Source organism: Vicugna pacos, chromosome 3 (genome assembly GCF_048564905.1).
Source record: "Vicugna pacos chromosome 3, VicPac4, whole genome shotgun sequence".
In the NCBI taxonomy this organism is placed as follows: domain Eukaryota; kingdom Metazoa; phylum Chordata; class Mammalia; order Artiodactyla; family Camelidae; genus Vicugna; species Vicugna pacos.
In genome coordinates, this window is record NC_132989.1 from 23541251 (window position 1) to 23559728 (window position 18478).

The 18478-nt window shown below is 42.9% G+C and overlaps 1 protein-coding gene across 2 annotated transcripts in view; it reads left to right on the forward strand.

Moving 5' to 3' along the window:
• SIL1 (SIL1 nucleotide exchange factor) overlaps positions 1-18478 on the forward strand; it is a 206050-nt gene that overhangs the window by 55675 nt on the left and 131897 nt on the right. The window lies entirely within an intron of this gene.

An 18478-nucleotide genomic window follows, 5' to 3' on the forward strand; every position in this document is an offset into this window, starting at 1 on the left:
ACAGAGATTATGGCATCTGAGCACCCTGGAAGGAAGGCAGGTGGTGGGTGGCCAAGCTTTCTGAGCAAGTGATTGAAAACTTTCTTTCCTTGCACTTCTGAAACACGGGAGAGGCAGTGACATGTGCCTCACTCTGCAAATGCTATTTTGAGCTCTGCTGCTCGGCTCAGTGCTGCTGAAATATTGTTCACCAGAGAGTCCTGAGCACCGGTGCAGGGCAGGAGTGTTCTGTTGTTAAAGGAACCTGTGCCAAGAAACAGGGGCTGGTCCTGGCCTCGTTTTTAAATGGGGCATCCTCAAAAGCAACAACTTTCTAACCCTTTTATGAGCCTGGGCCTAGGGGTTAAAATAATAATGAAAAAAGCCAGCAGTTGTGGATGTTTACCATATTCAGATACCATGATAGGTGCTTCACGTACATAATCTTATTCAGTCTTCACAGTAATAGGAACTATTTTGTCTTTATTTTCATATTAAAACATTGATGCTCAGAAAGGTTAGGTGACTTGACCTATGTCATTTAGCCAACTTGTCCAATGTTGCTGACCCAGAGACTAGATCCACCTTCCTCTCACTTGTCCTTCTAGTCCCAGCTGTCCTGGTCTGGAGCCCCATTGTGGTGACACTTGGGCCCATTCTCAGGAGTAGGCTATATGCGTTCTGCCCTGTGGCAAGGTGGATGGCAAGCCCTGGCATCTGCCAGAGTGTAGTTTCAGCACCTCCTTGCTGATATTCATCACCATGTCTTCAATGCCCCCTTTGCTGCTGTGCTTGCAGGGGCAGCATTCGCTGTGCCAGCCAACTTTCTGGTAGCATTATTGCTCCTTCTGGGCTTGCATACAGGTAGTTGCTGCCACAGAAGAGTGATGAATCACCAAGGAAGCAAAGTAGGTGCTTATCATGTTGAGTAGAGGGAGGTTTTAGGGACAGAGATAGTGGGTTCAGCAGATCCAACCTCTGGCTACACTCCTCCACCTTCCCTAAGAACTGAGCCCCCCAGTCTTTGAGGACTAAAAATAGAAAGGCTCTCAGGGGATGGGGAGTAGAGGATGTGGGCTATATCAACTAGTTTTATGTGATTAAAAGTGCCTGTACCACTTTTAACCAGGTAAGTGCCTGGAGCAGATGGGGATCAGTGTCCTGTGGCTCCTACTCCTACTCTCTTCCTGTAGCACCCTTCAAGACCTTGGTCCACACTGCAGAACAAGCCTCAGATTCTGACCCAGGGCTCGCCTCTGGGCAGTGGAGCTGCTATTAATGGTTAAGCAAATGAGTCACTCTTTGTATCTTTTGGGACGGTGTGCCAGAGCCTGTTTGTCACGGGCAGGTTGAGGGCTCTGAGCACCTCCTGGAGAATTAAGAGTACAGTACTGATTATTACATTTAACTTGCTGCCCCATTGACATCACTCCCTGCTTCCTAATTTCTCAAGAACCCCTCATAAATTCTTCCTCAAATTCTCTTGAAGCTGCCCTAAAGGCTGGTTTGTCATGCTGTAGAACAGACACTCAGGCCCCACAGCTCTGGGGGAAAAGCAGCTCTGGTTCCAGTCATGCTTGTTCCATCCCAAGAGTGTTTGTGCCTACATTCACCCCCTCCCCAAGCAGGGGTGGTGAGGGGAGGGTATGTGAGAGGCTTGTTCTGGCCTCAGGGTCTGATGAGGGGTGATTCAGATTCTGGCACTGTGGAGTCAGACAAGTCTCTCGTAGATCCCAGTGCAGGATCAAGGTGTTCTGTGTGTATACTGAGAAGGTTTCTATGTATGTTTGTTGGTAGGAAGTTGACCTCTCAGTGGTCTAAGTGGATAGCTGACCCTTTCCTGTAATCAGAGTGTATTTCATTCATCACATTCTGAATGTGGCCTGGGAGCTTCCATCACAGCTCCTGAAAGGTTAAAAGGAAAATAATCAGGCCTGGAAACTTGTTTGATGGGTAGATAAATGAAGAGGTAGTATAATTTAGTGGTAAAGAGCTTAGACTTTTGACTCAGCCAGTCCTGGGTTCAAATCCTAGCTTTGCTACTTAGGGTATCTTGGGCAAGTTATTGAATGCTTCTGTCCTTCAGTTTCCCCATTGGTGATGTGGGGGAAATGTCCTGTGCTGTCTGCTGCAGAGACTGATGTGAGGATTCCTAGCATGAAGACATTACTCAGTACATAGCAGTTCTGATTTTAAATGGTACATTCTCCATTTGTGCTACCCCTTCAACTCAGTAGTGAAATTAGATACCAGTGATGGTGCATGAGCATGTAGCCTTCCTGTCTTCTTTGGCTTTAGATAGGGAAGGGAACTCAGGATGACAAGGAGAGTCATAGAATGTTCTACTACTTCTGTAGTCATAGGATGTTCTACCTCTCTCCCTCCATAGGGATTTTTGATAAGGGAGCAGAAGGGATTAGCACAGCATTTTCTGCCTGAGAGTTAGAGGTTTGGCATAGGAAGATGGTGGAGTCTCTTTTGGAGAATTCTTAGAGAATGGCAAAATGGCTAGTTTATGTTGGTAGTTACTGACCCCAGTTCAGTATCTTCTGTCACCTTAAACATCTCCAAAGGGAGGACCTCAACTCTGTTGTCCTTAGGTGTCCAAGGAGGAGATAATGGGCTGCATGGTCTTGGCTCATGTGGAGGTAGATTTCCTGACTGCCTGCTGTGACGTGGAATACCAGGGGAGCAACCCATAACTTTCATGGACCTTCCTACCACACCTGATGTGAATTGGACCCCAGTGGCTCAACCCTGGGGAAGCTGCAGGTCACTCTCCTGAAGTCTCTCTGCCTCTGTTTTATTACTGTCAGCATCCGCACTGCGAGCCGCTTGTTCCTAGAAGTGATTTTCCTGTCTCTGTCTCTCATTTCTGGTTTATTTCGGGATCTGTCATACCTATGGAGGCATAGCAAGCATTTGAGTGTGGATTCAGCATTAGCTATTCACAAGATTGCTGAGGAAAGCTGTTTGCTGGCCGGTCCTGTGGGTTCTGGGCAGGGAACTCAGGCATTTGTCCTAGGGCTGAGGACCCCTGAACGCCAGGCTTTGTGCTTGTGTACTTGTTACAGAAAGCTGGTCACAGCCAGATATGGTGGGGCTTCTGCGCCCTGGGCATTTTCTGAGATCCTACGCACCATACTGATAGCCAGAGACAGATAATAATTCACATTTACTGAGCATTGACTGTGCCAGGGCAGCTGCTATAACTACCCTCACTTTTATAGACAAAACTGAATTTCAGATAAAAGTGACTTAGCCAAACAACCAATAGGTGGTAGAGTCAGAATTCAGATCTAGCTTTGGCCCTAAGCCTGAGCTCCTAACCTCTGTGCCATAATGTCTTTCTGGGTAGCAAGTGAGACATGACCACTGTCTTCCAGCAGCTTATAGTCTTACAGAGGATACAGAGAGAAAAAGGCACCAAAGTGTTTTGGATTTCCTGGTGAAAGTGTCCCATGCTCAATGAGGGCAATAAAGAGGGTATGGGGAGGTCAAGCCAGGGCCTTCTCTCTGTCCCTGAGATCTTGGTGGAGCATTGAGTCAAATTTTATGAACTTAAACCTCCAACCCCACCTTGAGTTCTTTTTGAACTGTGTGGCCTTGGTCAGGTTGATTAGAATCTCTGAACCTTAGTTTCCTCATCTGAAAATAGGGATGAAAATATCTACTTCACAGAGATAGTGTGAGACTGAAACAAGATTAACATATGTGAAATGTTTCACACAGGGCCTGGCACTTAGGAAATATTCAATAAATGGCTATAGTTGTCATTTAAAAATATACCTATGCTCCTGCTCCCTTTCTCTGAGGATCTGAAATAGAAGTGGAGGTAATGAAGCATCTGGACAAAAGCCCCTCTTATTCTGCCCATGCCCCAGCATTACATGCTGGCCACATATGGGCTCAGGGAATACCAGACTTGAAGCTTCTTAGTGACCTGAGCTGACTTCCAGGCTCTGAAATACTGTGTGAGAGCCTCTGAAATATTGGCATTAGCTCAAAGAGCCCACTCCATGGGAGCATGCAGGAAGCCTGTGCAGAAACACGTTCATGTGAGGATGCTAAAAAAAAAAAAAAAAAAAAAAAGAAAAGAAAAGAAAAAAGAAAAAAAATCCAAATCATCAACAACTGATGAGAGCAATCCAAGAATTATAGAGCACCAGCCATCTGGTCAGATCATTTCAGATCTGCACTAGCAATAGGAGGGAATTGAATTTTAAAAACCTCATTTATGGTGGATCAACTACTCGGTTTCAAGTATTTAAGGAAGTCTGATTTCCTGCAAGCTCTGGACATCTGTCTGAAGAAGCACCTGATTCTGGTCTGGATGATTCTGTGGGATTGTCTCTGTGAGACCTTTGGCCCCTTGCAGCTTATAAGAGGCTGTGTGATTCTCCAGTCCTTAGACACCAACTGAGTATCCAGTAATTCAATTCAGTTCTGACACTGTCTACCTGTAGATAGTGTCAGATCCCACAGTTAAAGGGCTGAGTCCCAGTGCCTCTGCTTCAGGTGCTAGTTACAAGTACCAGGCCACTGGACTTCTCAGTGATCAACTGGGGACTCCCATAGTTCCCTCCCCAGGTTTGATAATTTGCTAGAACAGCTCACAGAACTCAGGAAAACACTTTACTTGTGTTTACTGGTTTATTATAATGGTACAACTCAGAACAGCCAAATGGAAGAGACGCATAGGACAAGGTATGGGAGGTGGGGTGCAGAGCTTCAGTGCCCTCTCTGGGCATGTTGCCCTCCTACTACTTCTATGTGTTCATCAGTCTGAAGCTCTCTGAAGTCCCATAGGGGCTTTTATGAAGGTTTCATTACTTAGGCGTGATTCATTATGTCATTGACCATTGGTGATTGAACTCAGTCTCCAGCCCCCCTCCTCTCCCTAGAGATGGGGCTAAAAGTTCTAACCCTCTTTATCAAGTCTTGGTCTTTCTGGTGGCCTGCCCCCTATCCTGAAGTTATGTAAGCCCTCCACCAAGAGTCATTTCAGGAACCAGGGATTAAGACCAAATATTTATATTTTTTATTACACCACAGGCTACAGTTGAGGTGAGACTAAGGGGCAAAGTTCCTAGTGCCTTCTGATACCTACCCAGCTCTGTGATTGGGAGGCAGGTGACTCTTCCTTCCTCTCCTAGTCAGGAGTTATCTTCCTTCTGAGTTATCTCATTCTCTAGGATCATACACAAGAGTATGACCTCTTTCTGTCCAGTCCTTCACACACAGGTGCATGTAAACCTCAAGGCCCAGGAACAGTGGGTGGGAGTAGGAGTATTGGTTAAGGCCAGTTCATAGCTAAGCTTCTGTGGCTCATCGGAGTGGGGCAGTGGGACTTCTGCCAGGAGGTAATGGCCTGAGGGAGGGTTATAGTAGGGGGCCTCTGGCTCAAGAGCAGTGCTGGAAAGGTGGAGCAGGGGCTGGATTAGAGGAAACAGCATGGTTTTTATATGGTGTGGTGGTAATCTGTTTCCTCTCTTGAACACAACTTGCTATCTCCAACAACTTTTCAGGATGAAGCGTTCAACAGAGCTTACCTTTAGTGCTACCTCCTGCACAATGTCTTCGTCTTCTACTTTGAAACTTTTCAGGTCTTCTGGAGATTCCCCGAGAACTTCATTTGTTTCTATCCTACCTGTGCTTCTGGTCTGTCTTCCTGATTAGTGCCACCTCCCTAACCATTGTTAAGCATTCTCCACTCGGAGCATCTTGTTTGCTCCTTGTCAGTATGAGTTTGTCAGGGGAACTGCTTGGGGCATAGCAGGATGCCAGGCTTCTTGAGGCCTTTAGGAGCAATTTCAGAGGCTCCAAATTACCCTGTCCTGGGAGAGAAAAGGGTGGTGAACTGGAATACAAGAAGGCCCCAGAGGGTTCTGTAAAGATAGTTTAGATCACTTCATTTCAGAGAGACATCATTTCCCATATGTGGAATTCTCCCAGAATGTCTGATCACTGCCCCTTAGTAGCCAAATTCCATACTTTCCTAGGAGAGCAGGTGGAGGCCATGGCAGAAAGGCCTGTGACCTCCATTGGAGCCACTGCCAAGGCTGAGGCCACTTTGAGACTGGCTGAGTGCCTTGCTGGCACCAGAGCATCTCTTCCTGGGCTTTGGCCTTCATTACCTGAATGAGGCAGCCAGGATCCAGTTAGCAATCTGTTGACTTGGGTGGTTATAAAGAGCAGCTGTTGGCTATCCGCTTTCTAATAAGTGTTTATATGCTTAATGCTCACCCTAGGCCCTTATCCTCCCCTTCCTCCCCTTCATTCATCTATCTGTTCTCTCTGAGGTTTAATAAAGAGAACTTAGAGTGGCATAGCCTTGGATCTCAAAAATTAGGATCCCCAAACTGACAGAAATAAAAAATTTAGACTGTAGTAGGGATAATGGAAAACTAGCTGCAAAAACCAGTCCCAGCCCTCACACCCAGGGTGTGACTTTAATTCAGAGAGTCGTGTAGCCCTATCTTCCCTTCTTTCTCTAATTTTTCCCTCACCCTACAGGCTAAGACCATCTAGGCCATCTCCAAGGTTGGGATTAACTGGGGCTAGGAATAGATTTCAAGGACTGGCCTGGAGCTGGAATGAGAGGCCCTTTCTCAGAGCTAGTTCCATTTTAAGGTTTGTCAAAGTACTGGAGGTAGAAATTGATTGATAACTTAAGAAGAGATAGTATTTGACAAGGTAGAGAAGAGAACAGGAAGGACGCATGAGTGAAGCGGGCATGACATGAGCAGAGACCTAAAGTGAGAGTATATCTACCTGGTTAGGCAGGGATGTATAGGAGAATAATGGGATGATGATGGGCAGCATCCCCTCCATCAGGATAGAGGGTGGTGGTGGGAGGAAAGAGAACTGAAAAATATTAGATCTAAATATGTGAAAGTAAGTGTGTAATTTAGTCCAGTTAGGGGCTGTGCTATGAATGGAAGATGAGGAAATGAAGAAGGACGATACAAACTCCTTAGCTTGAGGGGTTTGAAAATAAGTGAAAGAAGAGAAAAAAAAAAAGGAATTTCAGAGCTAGGCACACCAAAAGTTTGTTTTTTCATGTTACTTTTTAAATTGAAGTGTAGTCAGTTACAGTGTGTTAATTTCTGGTGTACAGCATAATGTCCCAGTCACGTGTATAATTATACATATTTGTTTTCATATTCTTTTTCATTAAAGGTTATTACAGGATATTGAATGTAGTTCCCTATGCTATAGAGAAGAAATTTGTTTTTCATCTTTTTTTTTATATATTGGTTATCATTTGCAAATCTCAAACTCCTAAATTTATCCCTTCCCACCCCCTTTCCCCTGGTAACCATAAGATTGTTTACTATGTCTGTGAGTGTTTCTGTTTTGTAGATGAGTTCATTCATGTCCTCTTCCTCCTTTTTCTTTTTTTTTTTTTTTTTTTTTTTAGATTCCATATATGAGTGATATCCTATGTTATATTTCTTTCTCTTTCTGGCTTACTTCACTTAGAGAAATGATTTCCAGGTCCATCCATGTTGCTGCAGATGGCATTATTTTATTCTTTTTTATGGCTGAGTAGTATTCTGCTATATAAATATACCACAACTTCTTTATCCAGTCATTTGCCAGTGGACATTTAGGTTACTTCCATGTCTTGGCTATTGTAAATAGTGCTGCCATGAACATTGGGATACATGTATCTTTTTGACTGAGAGTTCCCTCCAGATATATGCCTAGGAGTGGTATTGCTGGATCATATGGTAAGTCTGTTTCTAGTTTTTTGAGGAATCTCCGTACTGTTTTCCATAATGGCTGCACCAAACTACATTCCCACCAGCAGTATAGGAGGGTTCCCTTTTCTCCACATCCTCTCCAGCTTTTGTGGTTTGTGAACTGTTTAATGATGGCTATTCTGATGGGTGTGAGGAGATACCTCATTGTAGTTTTGATTTGCATTTCTCTGAGAATTAGTGATACTGAGCATGTTTTCATGTACCTATTGGCCATTTGTATGTCTTCAATGGATAATTGCTTGTTTAGGTCTTCTGCTTATTTTTGGATTGGGTTTTTTTTATTATTAAGTTGTATGAGCTATTTATATATTCTGGAAATTCAGCCTTTGTCAGTTGCATCATTTGCAAATATTTTCTTCCATTCTGTAGATTGTCATTTTGTTTTGCTTCTTGTTTCCTTTGCTGTGCAAAACCTTATAAGTTTAATTAGGTCCCATTTGTTCATTTTTGCTTTTATTTCTATTGCTTGGGTAGATTGCACATTTGTTGAACTCATACAATGTTCCAGGTATGGTGCTTAATGTCAGAGATACCATGGTGGGCAGTGACAGAGGCTTGCCTGCCTGGGCTTATGGTGTAGAAAGACCCCTAGACAGGAAAATAACTCAGAGAACACAGAGGTGTGACACTGAAGGAACATCTTCCCAGGGGCAGTGTCATTGAAGGTGAATGGAGAGAGCTTTTATGTATGTTGGAATGCAGAGGGGAAAGGAGGCAGTGTTGAGAGAGATTTGAAATCCCAGAGAGGAGATCTTTGATGAAGCAAAGTTGTTCAGTTGGCAGATGGACAGTCTTAGGTTCATGAATATGATAAGCCTTAGAAATTAGAAGATGAAAACAAGGAAAAGGGGGAGAGATGTAGAGGGAAACTGAGGAAGCTTCCATTAGGTGTCTTCAATTTTCTGAGTCAGGCTGTGACTTTTACTTTGAATGATGAAACAGAAGGACTCTATCATGTTTAAGGAATGGAGAGACTGAGGAAGAACCACTGTGAAGAAATTGCTTAGACAATGAAGAGGTCAGAACTATGCATTGCTCAGCATCAGGGCCCAGCTGACATCTGGCAGCCTGACTTTGTGTAGGCCAGCCAGTGGGTTTGGTGACTTTCTAGAGCAAATCTGAGCCTTGGACAGTGGGTAGCTAGAGTGTGAGGAATGACGGGAAGATCATTAAGGAGATTATTGTCTTTGGGATTGGTGAGTGAGACCTTTGTCTATTTGGCCTGTGGGACAAATTGAAGAGCTTTACTGGAAGCTCCTCTGAACCTGCTCTAACCTTCCTTTTTCTGAACCAGGGAATATGAAGACTCTTTGAAGCTCCTGGCTTTGCTCCGGGACCGAGTTGAGGTATCGCCTTACTAGCCACTGATCTTCTAGGCAGGCCTGAAAAGAACCTGAATGAAGTGGAACTTTTGTGCAGTGGGCTCTGTAGGTCTTTCTTTTGTTGCTTGTGCTCTGAGCAGGCTGATAGCACTTCTGTTCATGTTGGGATTTTGTTTTGCTACTGTTCATAAATTAATAGGTTGTTGGTCTTGCCTTCTTTCTCATAATATGTTGATTTGAGACAAAGATTGAGTTGTATTTTGATTTCTTTAATTCTCAGAGTAGTCTGTTTATGTTTTGTATAATGCAGTTGTTTGAAAGGAGAGAACCATTTTTTTAATTAAAAAGTTTTCAGATTTGACTCCTTGTGACCATAATTAATTTATCTGGGCAGAAGTGAGTTTTTATAGAATAGTAATATGGTATTTTGGTAAAGTTTTTTTTCCCCCTAGGAGAAAAAGAAAACTACCCCTATCCTCCACCCTAAGTAGCTCTCTAAATGTTGTATAAATGTCATCTTGTTAATCTCCATTCTGTCATCCTGGTTTTGCGAAGTCATGTTTTTTGGAAAGAGGATGAGGAGGTTGTCTAATATCTCATGGCCAAGAATAACTAAGGTGGGCTAAGACCCAGAAACTTTAGTCTGGTTGTTGGGGAAGGGGGGAAAACTAACATTTTTTGGAAAATCCTCTTGTCCTTGGTGCTTTGTGTACATTATTTGAAGGAGGCCTCAAGGTGCTTCATAAAGGAGTGGTTACCTCTTCCCTTGGACTCTTTTGGATCCTGTGTTAGATCAGTGAAGGAACCTCAGATCCCATTGCTCTTCCCAGGGTTTTCTTTTTCTTCTGAAGATAGAAACTGTAGGATCATTGCTTGAAAGTAGTGCTTTTTGAAGTTTCTGTGGAGACAAAATAATGTGAATTTTGGAGGCTATTGACATTGAGAAGGGATATTATTCAAGAGGAGGAAGAATTATTCAAGCTACCGCATCTTTGTTTCCTAAGTTAGATCTTAGGAATCCTACGGGTAGATCCAGATGTCCCATAAACACAGTGGAGTAAGTAGCCCTGTGTGCAGTGTGATTGGAGGGCTGTTAGCTGGCTTTAGATTCCCACTGGGTTAAACTGCAGATAGAGAGGCTGGAGGAGTTGTTCCCAGAGGCCATTAGCATTTCAACCTCCAGTATTTGATCAAAATAGCTAGCTGAGATATGTTGGAGTTAGATATAAAATGGTAGATTTCAAAGGGGAGGGGCTCTTTCTTGTACAAAACTGGCAATAATAGGGGCAACCAGATGAAATGTTGGATTGATAGACACTTACCTAAGTGATGGGGTTGGGAGGTGCACTTTGAAGGGGAAGTGGGGAGAAATAAGAGAGAGACAAATCAGAGGAAGGCTGAGTCTTCTCACCTATTTGTTGGTGTCATTTAACCCTGCTTATGTATGTCGTGAAAGTCTTGTTTCTGTAGTGACTCAGTTTGAACAAAATAATCTGTTTTTCTCTTTCTCTTCCTCCTTTTTATGCTCTCAGCCCTTCTCCCTTCGTTCCTCACTGCCTGCCCTCTCTACTTTCTTTGATTCCTTGATGTAATGGCCTCTGCCTGCAGCAGATTGTCAGGTAGCAGGGATAGATAGATGTGGGAGTGTGTAGTTGGGGGAATATTTTCTCAATTCTGCCAGCATCAAAGAAATGTCTTCCAAGCCAATCCTTTCAGTCATGTTATTTCACTGATCAGTCAGAATGAGAGAAAAAACATATTAGCATTGCCAGAGCGTGAATTTAGGAAAAATCAAGTCTGTGGAACGGAGTGATCTAAAGTCATAAGCATTAACAACAAATCCTGGAGTGCAGCTGGAGTTCTTCCCAGGCTGTCTCCAATAGCCATGTCCCTTGACACACCCCCCCACCATGCTACGTGAATGCTTAACTTTCCCAAAGAGCCTAATGCTAAAGAGGAGGTGTCAGCTTGTGTTGCCCATCTTTGGATGTTTCTGGGCATGACTTGGAAAAGAAGCAGTCTCAGAAGGTTGGGGGTTTTTTTTGTCTTTTTTTTTTGTCCTTTGACTGCAACATCTCTATATATTTGAAAAAGCTGTTAGAAGAATTCTCTTGAGTTGGGCAAATATACATGCTCATATGTTTCCCCTCTTCTTTGTCTTTAGGTCAGGAAGGTGCTTCTTGTCAAGAGGAAGAAATTTCTGGTTATGTGGGCAAAACTTAGAAATTAAAGTGGATAGTTTATCTCCTTTGGAAAAGAGACAAAACTCTAGAATGTCCTCTCTTCAAAGAGGCATATCCTCTGGGGAGGGAGTAGCCAAAGGGCAGAGTCCATCCTGTATTTTGGCATCTGGTTGTTGTTGCCATGCCTTGAATATAGCAGAGAGTAGTGTTGTAGAGTTCCGCTACCCAGGTTCCCATCTTAGCTCTGCCTTTTATACCTGAGTTGTCTTGGGCAAGTTATGTAATTCCACTAAAGTTTAGTGAAATATCCTGTAATGAAATATCATTTGTAAAATAAGGAAAGTATTAATACCTACTTCAGAGGGTTGTTTTAAGTGGTAAATAAGGTAAGCATTAAAGCGTTTACTCTAATGCCAGGTATATAGGAGTAGCTTAAATGTTAGCTACTATTGCTTTTCTTGTAGTAAAAATGAGTGGACATCAGACAAATCTAGGCTGAGGTATACTATAAAAATTAATAGACCAGTATTCAAGCATGCCAAGCAAGAAAGACTGACGAGTTGTCACAGATTGGAGGAGACCAAGGAGACATGACAACTAAATGCAGTGTTGTATCCTGCATTAGATTCTGGAACAGTAAAATGGACATTAGAGGAAAAACTGGTGAAGTGCAAACAGTCTGTAGTTTAGTTACTACTTTTGTACCAATGTTAATTTCTTTGTTTCAATAATTGTTATATAAGATCTTAATATTAGGGGAAGCTGAAGGGTATATGAGAACGTTGTTTTGTTTTTGCAACTTTTTTCTAAGTCCAAAATTAATTCAAAATAAAAAGTTAAAACAAAGTAAATGAATGCTCAAGTGACCTGTTAGGTAAAGGAGAAGCTGACCAGGGTGGAGCCATGCACAGCAGATCACATCTGACTTAGCCTCAGCCTCCTGTGTCACAAGGAGGGCTCTTACTATGGTTCCACAATGCTTGGCCTTTAGACCCTGAACACCTGCTGCATCCCAAGCAGAGGTCTGCTCTAGGCAGCTAATTGGTCAGATGACAACACAGACACATATCCCACATATCTTATTCTGCAGTGGTGCCATAGTGACTGGGGAGGAGGCCGCCACTCATTTGGCATTAGGAGTCTCTGCAGGGCTGACTGATCAGGGCACTTGTCTCTGTTCCTTGGAATATAAATGAAACACTGCCTATTTTATCCTTTTATCTAAGCACCAATCACTATGGCAATATGTTTGCAGATTGAGATGCCTACCCCTACGCTCATGCTCACTGTTTGATCATCAAGAAGAAAGAAAAATAAGTTCAAATCAAGCTTTGCAATAATTTATTATTTTCTTTCCTGTTTTAAGTGCCTTTCTCTTGCACAAAGCACGTCCTTTGCTTGCTCTTTTTGGGTGCAGAAGGTACATATGCTTTTTTATGACTGATGTGGCCATCTCCGTCATGCTAATAGCAGGGTTTGTAGAAGAAAGCTGTTATTATCATGGGGAGAATGCAAGTGTTGGAGTTGTTGTTTTTTCATTGAAGTCAACTATCAGGGGAGTCGGGAAAGTATAAAGTCCTCCATTCTAGCACTCAACTCCCTCACAAGTATTTACCTTCTGGAAGCCCATATCTTATGAGTTTAAAAATAAAAATCAGTGCTGAAGAATGTCCTTTGTATTTTAACTCAGTGGCTAACATATACTGCTTTTTGCTATTGATTTACAAATTTTATTGTCAGACCCTGGGGATGCGTATGGATTATTCAATAGTGTGACAAATGGCTGGGCTCTGAATTATGTATTGTATTACAGGGGAGTTCATAAACCATATTTCTCTGTAGGTTATTTTAGGCATAAGACTGTCATTTTTCTTTTAGCCACATGTGACTCAAAACAAACAAACAAACAAATAAACCATGGGAGATAGTGGTGGGAGGGAGAATTGTCTGGCTCAAGATGAATAGTAAACTACCCCTGAAGGCTTGTGAAGCCCAGAGATTTGAAGTGGACAGACCTTGGGTATGGACTGGGAGGAATGGAAACACATGGACTGGAGGAGAGAGACTGCTCCAAATCAAACCCTTGCTGTATCTGTGCTCAGGCTAGAGACTCAGTAGAAAAATGACCAGCTTCCTTTCTCCAGGGGCTTCCATTCAGTCAAATAACAAGTGGCCTGAGGCCAGAGAGTCTTGCACCTTGAGTGGGCTTTCCATGCTTCTGCTCCCCCTCCCCCATGCAGCCACTTGTGCTGATGGATGTGCAGACCCTTTACAGACTGTTTGGCACTGCTTGGCTTGCGGAGATCATCTGTCTCTCTTGAATGAGCAACTTTATGTTTGTGGCTCCTTTTCCCTGCATAGAGAGAAATTGCTTTGTGTCGGCTTCTGCCTTCTGATGGAAATGTTTACCTTCCCTAGGGAAAGGCACCATTCTTTGGGAGTAATGTCTGCTGGTGCTCCCCAACCCTCGTGGGAGCATAAGCCTGTACTCAAGGGTAGACGGGAGAAGGTGCCTGTTGAAGCGTACACAATTGCCACCAAAGCAGCCATCTGCCAGTGTTGTAGCTCAAAGCCTGCCTTTCAGCCACCACCAGGAGGGAGTGTCTACACTCCTGAGCCTGTATGTATTATGCACAGCCTATTCCCTAAATGAGCTTTATAAGTGTATGTAACTCCTTTCTACCCTGTTCTTGTATGGTCTGCCTCAGGGCACCATTCAGAATCTACCCTAATTATACTGGAACTCAGCATCTAGTGCCTAGCATTTAGAGTTTCTTGTAATAGCTGGGTTTTGGGGGGGGGGATAGATTTCTAAAATTGCAGTGAGGGATTGATTTATGGTTATAGGAAGATATGCTTCTTAAAGGGAAATTTTCAGCATTGTGATGATACAGTTTCATGGCATTGGTATTTTGGCTATCCAAAGCCACAGTCTAGTCGTCCTGGCTTCTTCCAGAATGGACTCTTTGTAATTTGAGGAGGCTGCTTCAGCATTAGAATGAAATCTGTGCTTCCGGTTGCAGACCATCACTTTCCCTGCCTGAGATGGAGGAATTTTTGCACATGCTGCTTAGAAAAAAGAGATGCATAACATGACTCAATCCTCGCCCACAGATCTAGGATCCCTGCCATCCAGTAAATTTTGGCAGGCAGGCAGTGTATATGAAGAGCAAGTTTTGCCTCCTTAATCCCTGTACTGTTCCCCTCATTGTGTATGCATTTTGCATGGAGTCTGAGGTGTCCAGCTTCTCATCTCTTTTGCTTTCCCTCCCAGGTAACCCCTGCTTCTCCTGTAGGGCTATTTTTTTTAGTGTCTATGAGGTACAGGACACAATTTTCATATCCTCAGGACTTTATGGAGAGACCTTACAGGAAGAGTTCAGGTCCTGAGGTGTTGAAGTACTTGCTATGTGCCTAGCATTGTGTTGAGTACAGTGAGAGCACAGCAGAATGCCTTGGCCTTAAGCACCACAGCCCACTGGGAATCCATTCAATCAAGAAGGTTGACAGCCCCACCCTTCTATGCATAGGTCTTGATGCACAGGTGTCTTTGTGTCTGCCATTACAGTATTGACTTCTTAAAATCATTGAGGCTTCCAGGCTAGTGCTAGTAAGGCCATGATGCTGTTAAGAAGGAGTTACTGGTCCAGCAGTTCCACTCCTGCTTATATATTAGAAAAAAAAAACCAAAACCTAATTGGAAAAGATACATGCAGCCCAATGTTCATAGAAGCACTGTTTATAATAGCCTGGGGGAGGGTATAACTCAGTGATAGAGCACATGCCTAGCATGCACAAGGTCCTGGGTTCAATCCTCAGTACCTCCATTACAATAAGTATTTGAATAAATAAACTTAATTAACCCCCCCCCAAAAAAAACCAAAGCAAATAAATGCCATATATTTATAATAGCCAAAATATGGAAGCAACCTAAGTGTCCATCAACAGATGAATGGTTAAAGAAGATGTTACATGTATATACAATGGAATACTACTCAGCCATAAAAAAGAATGAATTTTTGCCATTTGCAGCAACATGACTGTACTTGGAGGGCATTATGCTAAGTGAAATAAGTCAGAGAAAGACAAATACTTTATGATGTCACTTATATGTGGAATCTAAAAAATACAACAAATTAGTGAATATCTCAAAAAAGAAATAGACTCACAGATAGAACAAACTAATAGTTACCAGAGGGGAGAGTGGAGGGGCAATATAGCTGTAGAGGATTAAGAGGTACAAACTACTAGGTATAAAATAAGCTACAAAGATATATTGTACAATACAGGGAATAAAGCCAATATTTTATAATAACTATGGAGTATAATCTTTAAAAATGTAAATCATTATATACCTGTAACATATAATATTATAGATTAACTATACTTCAATTAACAAAAAAAAGAATGAGTTATTGGTGAGATTGGGCCCTCCTATACCTCCTGGTGGGGGAGGGAAGAGGGAAAAGGAGCATTGGGTTCTAGAAAATCCTTTGCTATGAAGTCTTGATTAAACTTTTTTTCCTCACCCATCCCTAGGTAAGTCAAAAGAACCTAAGATAACAGAATGGAGAACAGAATAGGACTTTGGGGACCAGAGACAATGAGAAATCTCTAGGTTCAGAGGGAGAGCTGCTGGCCAACAACCTGTTACGACAAGAGGAAAGAGTGCCTTCCTCAGCCTGGCCAGCCAGGGAGACCCATACTGGGCCCATTGTGGGCCCTGTCTAGAAGGGAGTGGGAGCCCCTCAGAGACTTCTCCCAAGGGATATTTTTGCTGTCTCTGAAGCTCCTGTTTACCTCTTCACAAAGCCGCAGAAAAGCAGAGGGTCATGAGCTGCTTGGCTCCTGCAGCAAGACTGACTACTTGGGGAGAGACTTTGGGAAAGTCTGGACCAGTCACAGACCCGCTGTGACTTCCTTTTAGCCTAGCCAATGGGAAGGTCTTGCTTTAGGGACCATCTCCCCACTCCCTGAGTCTGTGAATATGTGTCTGGAGCTAAGCCTCTCACTTCCAGTCTGGTCTTTGTGGGCTTTCCTCCCTATCTCTATCTTCAGCAGACTGACATGCTGGCAAGTTCTGGAGTGATCTCAGCAAAGGGCTTAGCAATAACAAGATCTGCCTTTATTAGCTGTCCTTTGAAATTAATTTTCCTACAGTCCCGTAAGTACCCCATGGGGGCTCTTCAGGGGTCTTGACTTCTCTTGAACTTCACGCTCCTGCTGACTCCCATACGCATCATGCCTCTGTGTTTTCATTTTAAACATGGTTCGTGATGAATTGGGGGAAGGGTGTGGGGATTTACTTTCCTCTGCACCAGAAAGCGCAGTGCTGCTAATTTCATTCTCTACACTCCATCTCTGAGATGAGCAGGGTCCTCTGTGCCCATGTTTAGTACCGCTGTGTTGTTAAACTCTCCTGGCAAAAATTAGGCTAATGCCTCCAACGACTGCATTAGCCACTGAAATGAGGTTCTAAATTGAAGGTACTACACAAAGTCTCTCTCCAAGGTATCTCCTTGTTCTGGCTTTTATTATTCAAATTCATTCTCTCAGTGATTCTCTGCAGACTGACTGGCATGCTGGTTCATTGCGGCATATTGTACTAGCTGAAAGGCAAGATCACCTTTTAAGAAGAGGGAGAAAGGAAAGAAAAAAATCGGAAGCTGAATGCTGTGCTGCGAAGAGTCAGCAGTTTGTCTGTTCTAAGAGCTATTTGGATGGCTTGTACAATGCCTAGAGATAGAGGAGGAAGGGACCAGACATGGGATGGGGTGGAGTGGGTAGCATGGGGGTAAGGTAATGTCATTGCGTTAGCAGCATCTGTGCCTTAGAAGTTCACCACACTTCCTCTTTCCCATTCATGTGTACTGAGCACCTAAATATGTGCCTTAAGGATGCTGAAAACTCTGGGAGTGGGAAACCAAAGATAAACAAAACAGAATCTTTCTTTCAAGAAGCTCTTAGTCCTGTAGTTTCACTGGATTTCTCTGTTGAGTGTGTGGACGAGGGGTGAGAGGGATTTGGGGATGGTTCAAGCTTAAGATTCTTGGATTTTACATCGGAAGTAGGACCTTCTAGCAGTCAATGCTTATATGGTTGAGAATTTGGCTCTTATGTGTTTGTTTTTAGAATGGTTTTTTTTCCCCACCTGCTGATGAAGTAGTATGTTTTCAAAGCAGAAAACTTGGAAAACACAGAAAAGCACAAAGGGAAACAACAAATCCACCCTTGTTCCACTATCCAGTTGTAAAGATAATATGGTTTATGTTCTTGCAGTTTTTACAAAAGTGCTCTCATTCTGTACGTACTATTTTGAGGTTAATACTTTCCCTTTAGCAATTAGGAACTAAATTTTGCAGACTTTTGAAAGCTAAGAGCCTCCAGCATATAATTAGGCACATAGTGAACATTTTTCAGGTGCTGGTCTTTATCGATTGCATGAATATACCAAATTATGCTTAGTTGATTATTATTGTTATACATGTAGGTGGCTTCCAGTTTTTCATTATTATAAATAATTCTGTAGTAGACATTCTTATATATATTTTATGTGCTCTCTCTGTTCTTAGAAGAGATTCACCAAAGTAGAAGTACTTGTCTTTTCTGATTCTCTTGACCAGTATCTCAGCTAAGGTAACCTCTTATCTGATAACCAGGCTTAGAGTATCTCTCATTCCTGCTCTGCATCACACATCAGATGCCCTGGGATTTGCTGTCCCTTGACTAGAGAATAGCTGGCTTCAGGGAAGACAGGACAGCAGCACAGAACACACGTTCTCACTGTTTTTTGCCAAGACTGTAGGTCCCCAGGGCAGGTTCATTGTCATCAATCTCTTGGGTGTAAGCAGATGTTGTGTGCCTGCCCACCTATGTCCAGCTCAGTCCAGCTGAGGGAGGGATACAAAACAAGCCTCTACCTTCAAGGAGCTTACTGAACTGGATTGGATAACAAAATTGACATGAAGTAATCTGCATTCCTCTATTGAGCACCTGCTGTGTGCTCAGTATTTGGTATTGGTATTTGTGCCAGGCTACTGTTGCGGGAACAAAAAAGGCTGAGTTGCTATTCTCCTTCTTAAAGGAAGCTGCAGTACATATAAATAAAAGCTATTTATAGGTAAAATTATCCATACAGGTCAATAAGTGATAAATATCTAGTTGTACAGGTAGCAAATGTTTCAGAAATTCAGCGATGGACTGCTTCAGAATAGAGGTTCATTCA